We start from the raw sequence: 18,751 nt of genomic DNA on the forward strand, positions 1-18,751 counted from the left end.
AGACTCAATTTTGAAGTGAACAAGTAAAACAAAATGATATAAGAATTATAAAATAATTTGGGCTAATTCAACCTAATAACTATAAGAAATCTACAACTAGAGTCCAGCTCAACCTAAAATCGATATGTCATAAATAATTTAATACTATTAATTTTCATTAATTAATATAATATATTTATACACTTGTATCACAGTAGAGTTCTAATAATTAAACAAATAGATAAATAAATAAATAAACACAATAAAAACTACTAACTAAGAAGCATAACATAGGGTGTGTGAAATTTTTACCTGGTTGTCACCTCCGCAACCCTCCTCTTTTATCAAGACTTGGGACAGCTAGCATAAACTATTTAAGCGGAGTTTAAGAAGCACAACATACAAAGAAAAATGTAGGTTAGACCCAAAATAAACTTACTCCTCTTGCAACGGAGAAAAATATTTAAGCAGAAATGAGTATTTGACTCGAGAAAGTTTAAATATTGATTATAGATGTAATTTCTATAACTACCTAAAACTGGTACAAACCAACAATTAAATGAACAACCAATATATATGAAAGATAATTCATCCAATATTAGCACGAGAAGATAATTTGAAACTATTCACGTACCCAGTATATCACGTCAATGAATAAATAGATAAAATTTTATAAACAACCCTCTATAAACCATTAAATTCTAAATGCATTAATGATTTAAATTGAATCAATATGGGTAAAGAATAACAGTTGATTATGTCGATAATGGAACTTTGATTCATTGATTTAGAGTCCTCATTAATGAATAGAATTCTCTAGGCTTTAATCGACATATTCTCTTTTGAATTGAAGTCTCAATCAAAAGAAATGAAAATCGAAACCGCATATTAGTTCAATTTTTATCCATTTTTTTTATATATCCACTTCACACATAGCACTCTATATTATTTGGATACCAATGATGAGATTAATAATGAGTAAGCTGAGAATCCTCCTTATTCGTTGTAAATCTCTAGGAATCAAATGATACCTCTTCAAAATTAGAGTCCTAATTTTATGGAGGACTTAAACAAAAAATAATCAGAGTCAAAATTCAATTTAGAGTCATCCCATTTACTTTTATTCTTGGGTCCACTCTAAATAGTGAAACATTGAGCATTCCTATAGCAAACACCGGAACCAATATCATAATTAAACTCCAATAAAATTATCGATATTAACTTATAAAAACACATTCTTCCCCACACGCATACAACCTCGAACCACGAATCTCTATTTTTAGAAGCGGTTAAAATTATTTCCTCGTCTTTAATGATAAATGATTTTCTTTAATTTTCCACAAAATAGAAGTGGTGACTCCTCACTTTCCATTTCAGTGAGAATTGCCTAGCATTTGTAAAACTCTTGCGACAATAGTACACTAAAGAAATTTAATTATTTTTACATATAATATAATTCAATCTTAAACTAATTGAATTTATATTAACAATAACAACAAGAATAACAATAATAATAATTATACCTGTAAAATAATATTAATTTAAAAAAATATCGTTATGAAAAATATTAATTTAATAAAATTAATAGATTAGTAATAATTTAATAATTTAATTAAAAATATTTTATTAAAAGAATCATGTTGTTATAGGTATAATTATATCATTATATTATTTTTAAGTTGCCAGTTGACGATTTTTAATAGCAGATGATATAATTTGTATTTGATATAATTTTTTAATAACAACTAAAATAATTTTTAATAGTTTTGAATATAATATTGTATTTGATAAATGATATAAAGATATATATAATTTAATTTTATATTTTTAATTGCATTTGGTATAATTTTTAAATTGGTTAACATGCCATGTAGCAATTTTTTAAATTTGGTTAATATGGCATGGGGCGTTATTTGTATAATAACTCATATAATTTTACAGTAGTATCTGATATAATTTTGTAATGGCCGGTTATATAATTTTGTATCTTACATAATTTATTTAATATAAGTAATTGATATAATTTTGTAATAGCATCTAATATAATTTAATATTTGATATAATTTTTTAATAATAATTATATAAATTTTAATAGAATATGATATAATTTTATATTTGATAAAAGATATTAAGACTAAGAATGACAAATATAAAGTGGTGGACAAAAGCATAAAGATGGTGTGAAACCAATTTCATAGTGGGAAAGGATTTCCCCAACTCCAAAATTTCGACGATTGTAAAAAAGTATTTTTCTTAACTTATAAACTGGTCAAATCGACATAAATATTAAATATAGATAGATTTATTTATTTATAATAATTTTTATATTTATAAGTTGAGCTTATAAGTAAAAAAAAATAAGCTAGGGTGATCCAACTTTTCATTTTGATGTTTATAACTAATTCACTTAGAAGCTAATTTGATCAAGTATTTTATTATATTATTCTCATTTAATTTTTAAAATTTCATCATAAATCTCATTTAATATCTTTTTAGTTATTTTAATAATAAATAATGTGTTTATAAATTATTTTTTACTAAACACATTAACTACTTATTAATCACTTATAATCATTTTAACTAAACACGTAACTATTTAAAATTTTAAATGCATATAAGCCCAAATCAACTTAGAGCAGTAAGTGCTTATAAGCTGTTTTTTATAAGCCAAATGCCCTCTGATACTTTGGCATTGAAGATGCAGAACCTCAAAGACTGTACAAAAGCTGAAATAACAAATTAAAGGGGCTGTTTTATGGGCACTCATTCTGTTGTTTAAGAATAAATAATTTTTTTATATAATAATTAGGTATCTATAATAAAGAATATCTCTTAATAAAATCTACTTATTGTAATACAAAAAATAAAAAAATTGAATTTTCTGATTAATTATCGTATTTCTTAAAAATAATTTTAATGTTTTAAAATTAAAAAAAGCTATAATAACAAATTAAAATTATAAAAAGAAGATGGTTTTCTTTATTTTATTGACTTATTTTATAAAAAAAAAATATTTTGAAAATTAAATAAAAAATATAATTGATACCAAATAAGCACCTAAAAGCAATTTTGTCATCTGATTTCTATACAATAAAAGAAGCACAGCTCCCTACTTAAAATCCAAACAGATTTTTAAACAAAATGTAGAATTATATTATATTGTTTTTCTTTAGTTAAAAAAAAAAAAAACAAAAACTAATCATTTTCAACTAAAATGTTAACGTTTTAAGAAATTAAAATATAATTAAATTTTAATATTCAAGATATTAAGGTACAATATAAATTTATAATTTTTCTAAATTAGGATTAAAATTATAAACTAATAATACTTATTAAAATAAAAAAATATGGTGAAAAATCTCAATGAAATTTTAATTATTGTCATATTTTTAAATACACTTATTTTAATATTAGTAATTAATTCTTATGGTAATAAATATACATGAACTTGTTAACATGATGTATTGTTTAAGATAAAAAAAAATGATATTTTATTAATGGTTTCACTTTCTCTTAAAAAAATTTTTATAAATTAAAAAATTCAGTTCAAATTAAAATAACTTTGAGTATAAATCACCCAATGCTAAAATTAAAATTGATTTTAAAATTTAAGGATCAAAATTAATATAATTAAAAATTTTAATTAAAATTGAAAATACATATAAATATTTGAATTTTTGTTTTGTTTTGCAACTACAACTAAAATCTTCGCAATAAATTGAGAGATTTCAAGTTTTAACTCCTCTCATTCTCCAGCATCATCTTGATTTAGTTATTTGTGCTAATTGTTATTTTTAAACATTCCACCTAAATTAATTTTAAATTTAAAAATAAATTAATTATATATATATATGCCACATAACAATTTTAGATTTTAACAGCTGCCTACATTTTATTGACGCTACAAGTCTTGCCACATTGAGTTTGTCATAATTATAACATGCTTATCTTCACGTGCAGCATATAAACATGGCTTTATTCACAACATTACCATCTTCACGTACTGTATGCGAATATTGAATTATCTACAGCAGATCCCATCTTCTTGTGCTATACATAAATTACCATCTTCATAGTTGCTCTTTTCATTGAAATTACCGACATTACTCCTTTAAATTCGAAACTTAAAAATTACAGAATTCCATTTTGCTAGAATTAAATTTAAATTTGTTTTCGAAACAACTAAAATCACAATTCTAATTTAGTCCAATTAGAATAAACTAAAGGTGTTTAACTCTAAATCAATTTTAGAATTTCTAGAACTGATTTGAGGGTAATTATGTAAGCTCGATTAGATTAAATTATGTATACCGGTATTATTTTCAAGATGAATGATAAAATTGGAGGTACATGAGATTATTCTAGAATTACCTAAATTTCTATGTTCTAAAATTTCCATCTGACTCCCATTTACGAGGCTACAGACTTAGATTTGGATTGAAACTAATTTCATTTATATATATATATATATAGATGCACAACACATTACCTCCAAGTTTTCTTCGAGCATGACGACCTTTACTATTGATCAAAATCAGAATTTAGACCTATGTAATATATTTTTGGCCTATTATATTGTTTATTGAGAAATGTTGAATAAATTCACAATATGTATCATATGAGATTATCTTCACAAACATTTTTGTGCAAGCATTATTTTTGTAGATGAATATCAAAGACAAGGGATGCATAAAGGGAGACGATACAGTCCAAGGCCTTTACACTCTAAGCAAGCAACACAATAAGCGGTCCATGCATCAGCCATTGAGCCACGAGCTCAAAGGCTAAAGTGCCCACCAAAATGGAGACGATGCACTCCTAGACCTTTACGCATGGCGCAGTAAGAGGTCCATTCATCAGCCACCGAGCCACGAGCTCTAAGGCAAAAGTGCCCAACAAAATGGAGGCGATGCACTCCTAGATCCTTGCGCATAACACAGTAAGAAGTCCATGTATCAGCCACTAAGACACGAGTTCGAAGGACAAAGTGACCACTACAAGGGAGACGATGCACTCCTGGGCCCTTGCACACAACGTAGTAAGAGGTCCATGCATCAGCCATTGAGCCACGAGTTCCAAGGCCAGAGTGCCCACCAAAAAGGGAGACGATAACGCTCCAAGCGAGCAACACAATAAGAGGTCCATGCATTAGCCGTCGGGAGCCACGAGCTCCAAGGCCCTTGCATGCCATTGAGCAACGGAATAAGAGGCCCATGTATCATATCATCAAAGCTCTTCAGCTTCAGGCCCCATGGCCCCACACCTAGAGCTCTTCGGCTCCAGGCCTCATGGCCCCACATCCAAAGCTCTTCAACTCTAGGCTTTAAGACCCCGGTTCAGAGCTTCGAGCCCCTAAAACTAAAGGGAAGGAAAGCTACATTTTCATTAAAGCTGTTCTAAATTTCGTATCTCTTTAATATGAAAAGCTGACATTCTTCTTCATGGCATATTTTCATTAGAAGAGTATAAACTGCTTAACTAGATGATGTCGAGACGATCTTCAAAACAACCATGAGCTCCTAAAGCCTCAGTACTCATATGCAGAGCCATGAGCTCTTAAAATTAAAGAGACAAGATCTCTACAAATAGAAAAATGTCATGAAGACCAAAGTGCTTGAGAAATTTTGTTAGGCTACTCGAACCTAGAAGATTATGAGCTTCCCAAAATTATGAAGGTCCTTAAACAGGACCTAAAGTCTTAAAGGCATAAAAACAACAAAAATTAAAATCTTAAAGTAAAAGAAAAAACAAAAAATGTAATTAACTACTCTAAGCCACAAGCCATAAATAGCTCATACTTGGAATATTGGCATTCCTTAATGGTGCATAAAGAAGCTCTTGAAAAAGCTAAAAAGCTCTCTTTAAGAGCTTAAGAGTTCTAAAATCCAAAATTTAAGAGTTGAAAGCTCCTAAAAAGAATAAGGCCTACAGCTTTAAAATTTAAAATCTATGGATCTCAAAATAAGACTTACGAGTTTAAAAACTTAAGACCTACGGGTTTAAGAAAATAAGATCTAAGGTCTAAGAATTTAAGACCTATGGTTGAGTCCTAAATCTAGAGTCTCAAAATTTATGACCTATGGGTCTAAAAAAATAAGACCTAGGGTCTAAGAATTTAAGACCTATGGGTCCCAAAATAAGACCTATGAGTCCCAAAATAGGACCTATGGATCCTAAAATAAGACTTTAAGAGTTCAAGACTACAATCTAAGAGTTAAAGGCCTATAGATCTAAGAGATAGACTTATATTCCAAAATTTAAAGGTACAAAACTTACAGGAGGAAGAAATTAAGATCTCCTTATCGTATTAAATGCTAAAAAAGCTCTAGGTTTTAATAATTAAGAAAGTCCCAAAATTTAAATAAGAAAAGAAAAAAAAAGTTGCTCTTCAAAGAGCAAAAACACTCTTCCAAGAGCAAAAGTACCCTCCTAAGAGTAAATGTGCTCTTATGAGAGCAAAATTGCTCTTCCAAGAACAAAGTGCACTTTCAAAAGCAAAGGTGCTCCTCTAAAAGCTCAAGAGCTCCAAATGAAGGGCTAAAGAACTCCAATGGTCAAAGTGCCACACTTAAAAAATTATAAGCTTCAAGTGCCCAAACTTCAAAGCCAATATATCCTAAGGCCAAAGCTAAAAGCTTCAAATCACGAGGGCTATGAGCTCTAAAGGCCACAATGCATCGAAATATAAAGGAAGACCTATGAAGACTCCTTAAAGAGTCATGGCGACTTCTCAATGCAATAAAGAAAATGAGAGCTCTTGATTAAACTCGAAATTCCTTACTATTAACCTTTACATTGCTTAGAATTCTCTGTATGTATATTGAGCTCCAAAGATTGATTAGTCTCTTATGTCAATCATGTTCAATTATAATAATTGCCACATTAAATGGGTTGTTATTTATCACTTAATATTTTACATACACAAATTGAAAATCCCATCCTCTTCACCACAACAATACAACCTCGTTCATATGTCCATCAACCTTAATAGGCTTGTATCATTCCCAAAGAACATAATCGTACGAGTTCAATTTAGTTTAACGGATGGCATCCGAGTGGGCTACATCTAGCTTGGTTCAAGACAAAGAGGTTTCCCATGCACAAGTCATGAATAACTTGCGTTGGGGCAAAGGGCAACTGATACAATAAAGGATGTCCACTTCCTATTTGGTAATATAGAAATAAATAGCTAAAAGAATATGCCCCCTCATTAAAGAATATGCTTCCACCTAGAGGAACATGCCAAAGAATATGCAACACTCTCTACTTTCCCTATAAGTAGAGCGAGTTAAGAAAGTAAAGGATTCTCTCTCTTTCTCTCTCTCTGTATATATATATATTCACTAAAACAAATGTAATTATATTAATAATACCAAAAATAATAAAAGAATTATAACTGTCAATAATGTTTATAACACAAATTTGATATTTTATATTTTCATTTCTTTATTTATATATAACTTACATACACATTTTTTTTAATAATGATCATTTATGTTATTATAAATTAATTTTCAACATGTTCATTTCTCTAATTTCTCAATTTTTTTTTTATTTTTCAATTTTCCTTTATAAATTCTTAATTGAAATTTCTATTCATTATTAAAAGCAATATCATGTTGAAAGAAAAGATTATTTAATTGTAATTGTATAGATAATTTTATGATATATATATATATAGTTATAAGCGTAATTGTATAAGAAAAGATTACAATTTAATTAGGGGTGTGCACATTATCATTATAAGCGAAAAATCAAACCAACGCATTTTAATTCGGTTTTTTGGTTGATTAGTTTGGTTTTGGTTTTCTTTTATTTTTTATTTTTTATTTTCTCTCTCTCTCACTCTTTATGATTAAAAGGAGAAAATGTTGAATATATATGTATCCAAAGATCTGCTCTAGAATAAACTAAAAGAGAATAAAGACAACATATATAAAAGTATTGAGGTATAAAAAAAAAAAAAAAATTAATCCAACTTAGTACATGCTCCTGTGCCATTCAACATGCCCTGTACTGAATTCATTATTTCTTGGCATGCCCCATGTTGAATTCGGAAGAAGAGTTTCCCTATAAAGCTAATGCGGTACGCCCTACGAGCATGGGACATGCCATGAGCTTCTTTGTTGTGCGTGCCCTGCAGCATGGGGATGGTGCAGGGTATGCAAATCTCTATTTGTGATTCTTAAGCAAATTTTTTTCAATTTTTTCACAACTTAGACTTTCAAATCACTTTAAATTATCTCCACTTGCACTATTAATTTTCAAAATACCTTTTAACCTATTAAAAATATGAAAATTTTATAAATTAATTATAAAAAAAAAACTAAAATTAATGCATAACTAAAATAAAAATTAAAAAATAAAATAAACATAAAATTATTCTAAAATATGTATATGAAATACATGTATCAATATACAACTGGTAAAAATCGGTGTTCGATGACATATAATTTACTATTTGCATATATTAATATTGATATTTGTTGGCCAAAACTCTTAAACAACATGTTAAATTTGTTTTAGGATGATTTTTTTTTGTAAACATTTGTTATTTTTTTTTATATAATTATATAAGAAAACATAAATAACAATATTGCATTCATATAAAGATCTAAAATTATAAAATTCTATTTTAATTGTAAATTTTTCATAATAAATCTCACTTTTTCTCATACTCATTCACAACTTTTTAATTTCTTATTTAATTGTTATATTCTCACTTTTGTTAACATAAATTTATAAGGCTAAATGATTAAAAAAAAATACAAACCTTTATAAGTTTTTCAATTTTAACAAAATATTTTAATTTTATCAATTTAGTTTCAAATTTTTGCATTAATTTTAATTTTAACAATTAACTTAATTATAATATTTAATTAATAAAAATAATGAAAATATTTTGCCAACTACATTATAAAATTGCTAAAGAAGATAATCCCGGGGAAAAGCCAATGCCCAAATACAGTTCAGAACCTTTTTTTTTTAATTATTTTTTATATGCAAAAGATTTACTCAGAAGGAAGAAATAGGTAAGGGGAAAAACAGAGCCACCAGGCCCTAACCCCTTGCAGCCACCTAGAACTATAACCACCAGTTAATGAAAAAACCCCTTACAATTACAAACACAACAAAGAATGACCAACAGTTCTATACAAACACAGCATACACCAACCTATAAACATGATGTTACAAAATGATTTGATTCTCTGCAAGTTCATAACCAAGCTCTGCTAGCATTTTTTTCGAAAAAAAAAAACAAAAAGGGAAGCAACATGAAGAAATGCTCATAAACACTCAAACGTTTGTTTACACAATTCAAGCTGAAGAAGAAATTTTAGCGAGTTGATTGAAATTTGACAAAAACTAAAAGCCAGAATCGTTCACAAACGGATGCTTCAAAAGCTCATCAGCAGTTTGACGCTTATTTGGATTGCGTTTCAGACACTGCTTGATAAAATCTAGTGCATTCTCTGACAAAGAATAATTAGGAAGATGATCTATAATTGACCCTTTTTGAACTTCCAATTCTAGATTTGCATTCAAATTTTTCAAATGAGAGTATGGAATATTCCTGATTAACATCTCCAAGACGGTGCAGCCAAAGCTCCAAATATCAGCTTTAAATCCATACTCTTTGTCCTGTTTTATAACCTCCAGGGCCATCAATTTATTGTCCCATGCCGAGACTTCATAAGACTATTTAATTCAGCCACTCTTGCCAATCCAAAATCCGTAATTTTCACACATCCTTTCTCATCCACCAATATATTTGCACAGTTAATGTCTCTGTGGACTACCTTTCGCTCATGAAGATACTTCAAACCTTCCAGTATCTGTTTGCTGTAGTGGGACACTTGGGAATCTTTCAGTTTAAAACATTTATATACTTGTCGGAGGAGCCTGTACTTATAAGCTCAAGAAAAATATTGACCGTTGACTCCTCCTCTTCAGTGCCATAATATTTAACAATATTTGGATGACTGAATTGACACAATAAATTAACCTCTTGGTTAATTTTGTCAATTTCTCCTTTATTTTTAATTTTTATTACCTTTACGGCAAAAAAGAAACCACCAGCAGCATAACCCTTGTACACATCTCCGAAACCCCCTCTTCCCAGCTTCTTACCATCCTTTTGCCACTTTGACTTCGTAATCTTCAGTCTTTGTCTATTAATCTGCCAAATTTCAACAAACTATCTCTATTAAAATTTGATAGAAATTGCAGTAATAATCATGGTTATGCTAATGAAACTTGATATCCCGGAACATTTCTTTTAAAACATTTGCAACATTTATAATAAAACCATGAAATTGCTGAAAGGTCCTAAAGAAAAGTCCAAAAGCCTATAATTGCTGTAGAAAGATGAGAAAACAAGTTCTTTATTTCCAAAGAAGATTCCCCTACTAAAGCAACTCATGTAATAAAATTTTGAAATCAATTTTCAGAGCTTTGATAAGTATTGAAAACGTATAGGAAAAAATAGTTATGCTTTAGTAACACAATGGAAATTCTGTAAGCACATACCTTCAGGAACTGGGACATCAGAGGTTCACTTTCATTGTTGCCATGATTCACATGCGTTCTCTCACAAGAATTAAATCCAAGATTTAAGTCTCCTTTTAGCACCAGGTTAATATCATCAAGATCTATTCCCCAATAAGTTAACAGTTCGATGATTGATTTTCCAAAAACACTGTCAAAGCCTTTTCGGAAAAAATATATTTGTTCAGAGATATACTTGATGAAGTCATCTCGAATTTGATGATCAGCAAAACGTTCCTTAGCCTTGTTATTGTAAAAAGATGGATATGCATCTTTTACATCATCTCAGAAATATTCTTTCCAGCCAGTTGCAAAAGAAACACACGATGAAAGGCAACACCTACTTGTACTTCATGCATCAATGCCAATGCAATCACCTTACCAGAAAATTCAAAACAGTCGAAGTGTAATGGTTCTAACTTCAATTCTGCATATATATCAAAGTGAAAAAAGAATCTATCCTTAACAGCAGGGCAAGGTAGTTTCTGAAATGATAGTAAATTATCACAAACTTAATTATGATTTGATCATATGAACAGGACAGAATCCAACGGTACTTTTAAATTAAACCCAGAAACACATTTCTACACAACTCAACTATGAAATTTTAATTACCCTATGCAAAACTTCAATACTTAGGACCTCACTCGGACACACCTAATGTACACACCCTAGCATAAATATTTCCTTACACTACACTAAGGGCCTAATTCTTCATTACACTAATGAATCAGTAATCAAAGTATATATTGCAATATTTAATAATATGAATATCCACCAGCGAGCTGCTGTCTTAGCACTATGAGGTTTTGAATTGTATATTTAATAATAGTATCTTATAAATTAAATATATGATAAATTTGTTACAAAAAGCTTACATCAATCATTTCTCAAGGAAAAAAGCAGGACAAGTAACAATTGTGGATGCTATTCATAGCAAGGATCAAAAGATACGATCTTACCGGGATTAGGATAGAACTTCATAGGATCATTTGAGCACGCCAGAAAGAGGAGATTTTGCGGTTTGAATATAGCTTGGCATAACTTGTATAACCAATCCTGCAATTTTTTAGGACTGGTAATATTGTTATTTTTCAATGACTCATACAACTCTTCGTCTAGAAATCTAGACCAGTGAATGAGTGGCTTGTAGAACTCAGCATCGAGTAATTTTTCCTCAGGGATCATCATCATCGTAACTAAATGCATCCTGGATTTCGAATCAATCACATCATTGTGCTTAAGAAGCCAATGATAATCATCTTTCCTAGAAGTTATTTAAAGTATCATCTGTAGTGAAATCTGCTGGTTCATTAATACATGCTGAAATTGCTTTTGTTCATTCTCCCAAAGTTGAGAAATGCTGTTTAGCTCTTTCAAAATGTCCAGATACACAATCGAAACAGAATGCAACCAACCACTTGTTTCGAATATTCTTGCTGTCTCTGGTATAAGTCTAAGATTATTCTCCATTTTATTCAACAGGTAACTAAATTCACCTTTAATTTGTGTTGACAACGAATCAACTATAGACTTATCCTCCTCTTTGGCATTATCTATACCACAAATTGCATTACGTAATACGCCTGAAAATACCTGGAATTCACGAAAACAAAATTTCAATGACTCAATGAGTGGGATTGTATATGAGTTTGGATTTGATTCCTGCATCTTACTCAATAGGATGCTTAAGGTATCTGCCATCTCAATAAACCAGGATCTAATTTGGAAAATTGAGCGTAGGTCACTAAGGTTACCTCTTTCCAACAACTGCTTTAGAGTAGTCCGCCATTGCTGATACAGAGCATCACCATATACCGTTCTAAGCGAAGCACAAAATTCTAATGCTAAATGTGTACATCTATCAACAGAAACATTTGGACAATTCGATATTTTTTCCATGGAAAACCTTATCAAAGCAGAAGCATAGGCTTTGTATTCTGGAATTGCTGAGCTGTAAAGCATAACCAAAGTCGCAGGGACAGAATACGAACTCATAAGATTCTCCGATTCCTCCTTTGTTTCAATTTCCAACAATTCTTCAATCGTCATCCAGTCGTCCTGAAGAGTATCTTCGGAGAGAAATTCCCCTCGGCATATGCGACAAATGTTTGAACTCATTTGGTGAATCCTTTGGATAAATACCGATGTTTCATCAAATCCAAGCTTCAATTCGAGGCAATCGTCGTTTTGAATTGAGTAGTCTTCAAGTGTCTGCCACCGCTGTAGCTGCTCCCCCTTATAATATAATTTCTGTTCCGTAACTGGAATTTTACAGTCCCATAGAATTGCCTTGTGGATAGCCTTCACTAGAGTTTTAGATTCAAAACAGCGCCGTAGAAGATCTTTCCCGTTCGGCAATAGGACAGAAAATCGAATGGAATCGGATTTTCTGTTTTCCATCTGCTCTGGATCAGTAGTGGCACAAAACAAAGTTTGAAAATATTTGTTCCTTAAATAGAGATTATATTGTTTATAAAATTATTTTTCTTTTATTTTTTTCCTTTTATTTAAACAGTGAAAAGAGAATAAAATTATTTTTTCTCCTCACTTTAACCTTTTTTTTTTTTTCCCTTTTGACTCTAAAATTAAGAGATAGCGTAAACCTCACGACCGACTGTCGGTTGCTTTTATGTGCATTTTTAATTTACTAATGGAACACAAAGAAAAGAACAACGATTCCATTGTTTTCTTTCACATTGGAAGACTTTTGAACTAAAATGTCTCTGGTCCGCAAGCTGCCTTAAATAAAATAACTTTAGTTGACCTAATAACAGCTTTTATTTTTGTACTGTTGCTCACCTACTCTGCCAAATAAAATATAACAAATCACATTTATTCAAATATTTGAGTCTGATTTAATTTTAATTTTTTTATTAAAATTTATTAAAAAAATTAAAAATTTTAATATTTTCATAATTATAGTCAAAACTTTAAATTATATGTATTATAGTTCAATTTTAATTAGTTGTAACAACTATAATCAAAGTAACTAAATTGTTATTTACCAAATGATTCAATAAACTTCTTTACAGAAAATATGCCAAGATTATGAACTCATAGAAAAACTTTTGAATCATTTGGAAAAGATCAACATATCAACCTGCTCAAAGATGTAGTAAATATTCATTTGAGATGTTACAAATCGGATACAGTATTAATGATGAAGACACTTGTGTACTAAAAGATTTTTGTGCACGATCTTGACTAGATTTTTAATAGAGGCAAATTATAGTTTACTATTTTTTGCCTATTTTTAAAAGTTAAAAGATTTATTTATTATTCAAATAGTAAATTGACTTATTTGATCTATTTTTAAAATTTAAAGGATTTCTACGACTATTAACTCATTCTTTAAAGGCCAAAAATAAGCCTTTTGCAATATATGATTTCAACTATGAAAAGTAAATTATCATTTAAATTTTATAGTTAATTGTCATTTAAGTTATATCAAGACTATATACTTTTCTTCCATATATATATATAGACACAAATCAGACTAACACCTAACAACTGAAATTTTTAAAATATAAATATTTTTAATTTTAATATTATTAATTTATTTAAATATTTTTTCATGCAATTATTTTAAAATTTTAAATTTTCATTTTGATTATCGAATTTGATTGTATTAAAACTTATATATATTATTATTTTTTTTAATTTTAATTTTGTGTTATTGTTGACTTCTTCTTCCTCCTCCTCTCCCATTACCTCCTTCCCTGCCATTCTTGCGCTGGCTGGCAAGACTCCATACGGCACCAACAACATACGATGGTGCTTCTTAGGTGAAGAACAGCAGCTAGTAGCTAGGAGAAAGAAATGCAAAGGCCAAAACTTCTCTCTCCCATTTCTTGCAATCTAGACCTCCATTCCGCTACCCCACCACTGCCAATCAACCCACCGTCAATCCAGAAGTATTTTCTGACTAGCCTTACCGCTAATAGCCATCGGAAACGCATGAAACAGAGAGAGAAAGATGGTTTCACCACTTTGCCGCTAAATTCCGGCCGATCCAGCCGTTGAATTAGCGATCCGAGACCACTCCAGGTAGCTGCATACTCCCCCTCCCCCTACATTTGTAATAAAGAAAAAGGTAAATTTTGGATGAAAATTTTTAGTGATAAATTAATAATATTAGTCACTAAAACTAAGATTTTAATAAATATAAAAGAATTATTAATTAGAACAATAAATGTATATCATAAAGACAAAAAGTATTTTACTACTTGTTTGGTTCAAATGAACCATTTCCTGAAAACTCTATTTTCAAGAAATAAGTTATCAATTCTGTAAGTTATCTAAGTAAAAGAAAAGAATTATCTTTTACTTTTTAGAAAGTGGGCTTTTAGAAAGTGGGCGCTTACTCTTAATTAAAGAAATCATTTTTACACTTCAAGAACTTACAATTCCCTAACTTATTTACTCCCAACCAAATAAGGTCTGTCTAAAAAATTAAGTATGATAGATAATTATTATATTGGTTTCTATATATTTATCTGTAAAATATTATTTTGTAGTAGTCCTTACAAACTTGTTGCCTTACCCAGAATAAAAACAAATTAGAATCCTGAAATAAAAGGGATTTACAATCTAAAACATCATGATCAAATTTTGATCAATCTTGGGAAGTAATCTATCTTTATTACTCCATTGTCACATGCAACATCTAAAAAAAATAAAAAAGAATATGTCACATGAGCATGCCAGATATATAATTAATATTTATATTAATTAGTTATGTACATAATTAAATATTTATAAAATATATGAGCATACCAGATATATAATTAATATTGAAATTGTAAAAATAATCAATATCCAACTCACAGACGAGTACACTGTACTACAGCTAATCCAACTGGAAGGAGAAGATGGCCTGCATCGATCACCTAAATATACACACTGACCTCTATCAAAAGACTGACAAAATTAAATAATTAATTTAAGCCATAGAATCAAAATAAATCCTAAAGTTTTGCTAAAATTTTGACAGAATTTTTCCTATAACTGGACCTAACTCTCCTGTAAAAAAATGAACCAACAATAATACACTGGGCCTCAGGCCCACAACAACAATTATAATACCCATGCGGGGCCTACAATGTTGACCCCGTGTAGCTCAAAATGAGCATTGATTTTGATGATAACAAAACTCAAAGAGAATCTATCTAACCTAACCTTAAAGTGATGTGTAGATTCTTTGTCTTATGCATAAAGAACCTTTGAAGTTGCATCGAAGAAGAAAAGATACTCAAAGGCATTCCAAGACAAATCCAAAATGAGAAAAAGACTATGGAAGCCAAGACTCAAAGAAAAGGTATGAAAAGTATAGCGTTAGAGTCTTAGGCCTTTTTGTGAAAAAGAATGGATGAGAATTTAGTCATATGGAGCTCAAAAATGAAAATTTATTTTCTGATTACTTTTCTTATCATGACCTTGAACACAACCATTGAAACATTTTTCAAAGGTCTAAATCATTTTACATTGCAAGTTGAGACATGCATTGTTGACTTAGTTTCCTAAGCGGTTTGCTAAAATTTTCGGTTTGCTAATATGTTTGCTAAAAACATTAGTTTGCTAACAGTTCTTGCTTGCTCCTAAAATTTTATTAGTTTGCTAAGCTGTCGGAGTGCTCAACCGCACAAAGGACAATATAACGGCCATTTTGTCTTGGGCAGTGTGTATAACGTTCCAAAAGGGTTTCAAGCGGTCTAAAATAATTTGGGACTATAAATACACCTTCTTTACTTCATTTACAATTTAATGAAAGCTTACATTTGATCTCAACATTGAATTTTCATTTATTGCTTTCATTCAAGAGCATTTAAAGATTTTGAGCTACCATTGGCAAATCAACTCATCTCTTCTTTATAGTTTGATTTGTATTGAGTAAGAGTGAGTGTTGAAATATTGAATTGCATTCAAGAGAGGTTGTACAAGCACCTATTGAAGCTTGGAAGTGTAAGTGCTTGTGATAGCACTTGTGGAGGTTTCAAGCTACCTTGGTGTAAAAGCTTGGTGTTGAGAAATTGTAAAGGGCTTTTGGTCTCTTGCCTTCAAAAGAGCAAATAGTGGAGAAAAGACTCAAAGAGGGTTCTTTGAGAGAGTGGATGTAGGCTAGCTAAGCCGAACCACTATAAAATCCTTGTGTTTGATTTCTCTAACCTTTACCTCTTTACTTTTATGCAATTTAAATTTCTTTTCTCATATACATGATAGTGAATGTTGGTTAAATAGATTGAGTTGTTAAATTTGTGGACATATTGAGAGACTTGAGAAAATTAGTTGATAAATGCTTTATTAGAGATTGCCATATACATTGATTGAGAATTGAATTACAACATAGAAACACATTGTTGAAGCACATATTACTTTCTCGTTATATAGAAGAATCACATATTTGAACAAAGCCACAATTTTTCATTAGGCTATAAGCAAGGGTAGAAAAATTGTTAAAGTCAATTCACCCCCTCTTGGACTATTTTGGGACAACAAATTGGTATCGAGCTTGACTCTCTTGCTTAGGTATTACAACCTTAGAGTGATCCATAATGGCTCGTTCATCTAGTATTACTGCCGGTATACCTGCACCTTTAGTTGAAGGCTACTCAATCACTAGACCACCGCTTTTCAATGGCACTAATTATTCATTTTGGAAAGTAAGAATGAGAAATTTCATACAATCTGTAGATATTGATGCATGGAGAATTATTAAAAATGGTCCACATGTTCCTCAAAAGAATGGTCTGGAACTACAAAAGTTCCAAAACATGAAGATGAATATGATGACAATGATTGGAAGAAAATCTCTATAAATGCTAAAGCTATTAATATTTTGCATTGCTCACTTGACCTTAATGAATACAATCGTGTTTGAGGATGTCAATCGCTAAGCAAATTTGGGATAAGCTTGAAGTGACTTATGAAGGAACGATGTTGTTAAAGAGTCGAGCAAACCTTACGATTCGAGATTATGAGTTGTTTGATATGAGGCCAGGAGAATCAATTGCAGATATGAGTACAAGGTTTACCGATCTTGTAAATCTTCTCAAAGCACTTGGTAAAAAATTTGAGGAAGCTGAACTTGTGAAGAAAATTCTTAGATCACTTCCAAAGTCTTGGGAAGCAAAAACAACGATTATCAAGATACCAAAGATTTCAAAACGTTCACCTATGATGAACTCATTGGTTCTCTCATTGCACATGAGATGGTATACAAGAAGGATGAAGTTGAATATGAGCAAAAGAAGAAGAAAAGCATTGCTCTCAAATCAAACAAAGATGAAGATAAGAAGAAAGGAGTTGCATTCAAAGCTGACTCAAGTGACAACTCAAGTGTTTCAAGTGATGATGAAGATGAAATGGCTGTGCTTGCAAGAAAATTTAAAAGAGCTTTCAAGAAAGGAGGAAGCAAATACAAGAAATTCTTGAAAAAGCATACTCCTAAGGACAAGTACTTTAAAGATTCAAAAGAAGAAATTGTATGTTATGAGTGTCACAAACTGGACATATCAAGCCCAAATGTCCATTGCTCAAAAAGAAGAAAGGAAAAGAAGATAGGAGCAAGAAAGCTATGAAAGTAGTATGGAGCAACAGTGAAGAGTCTTCAAATGATGAATCAAGTGACAAAGAGGCTGCTCTTCTTTGTTTGATGGCATGTGAGGAGAAAGTTGAGAGCTCACAAAAAGATGAAGAAAGCGACAATGAGGTAAATTCTTATGAATCTCCTAATGTAGAAGAACTTGAACTTGCATTTGCTAGAGTATATGATGAGTATAGAAATTACAAGAAAAAGTGCACTAAAATGAATTTAGAGATTGAATCATTGAGATCACAAAATATTGCCATGTCCAATGTGTATAAAGAAAATGAATTTTACAAAGGACAAATTGCTTTGTTTAAAGAATTAGACTTAGAGTTGAAAATATCAAAAGAAACATGTGAGATGCTCATTGAGAAAAATAAAGTTCTTGAAACTAAGGTAGAGTCTTTGACAAATGATTTAGCAAAATTCACAAAAGGAAAAGAAACTCTAGATGTACTTCTTGGAAACCAAAGAATTAGAGTGAAAAATATGGAATTGGTTTTGATGGTTTCATGAACTATGACAAATATAAGAATCATTTCATTAAAGCATCTACATCTTCCTTGCCTAATGTTACATGTTATTACTGCAATAAAAGAGGTCATATGATTAGCTCTTGTGCATTTAGGAAAGGTC

At 30.3% G+C, this 18,751-nt stretch overlaps 1 pseudogene; it reads right to left on the reverse strand.

Moving 5' to 3' along the window:
* Positions 1–9,157: 9,157 nt before the first annotated feature.
* On the reverse strand, positions 9,158–13,000 carry LOC131182253 (E3 ubiquitin-protein ligase UPL5-like; annotated as a pseudogene).
* Positions 13,001–18,751: the final 5,751 nt, after the last annotated feature.

This window comes from Hevea brasiliensis, chromosome 8 (assembly GCF_030052815.1).
Source record: "Hevea brasiliensis isolate MT/VB/25A 57/8 chromosome 8, ASM3005281v1, whole genome shotgun sequence".
In the NCBI taxonomy this organism is placed as follows: domain Eukaryota; kingdom Viridiplantae; phylum Streptophyta; class Magnoliopsida; order Malpighiales; family Euphorbiaceae; genus Hevea; species Hevea brasiliensis.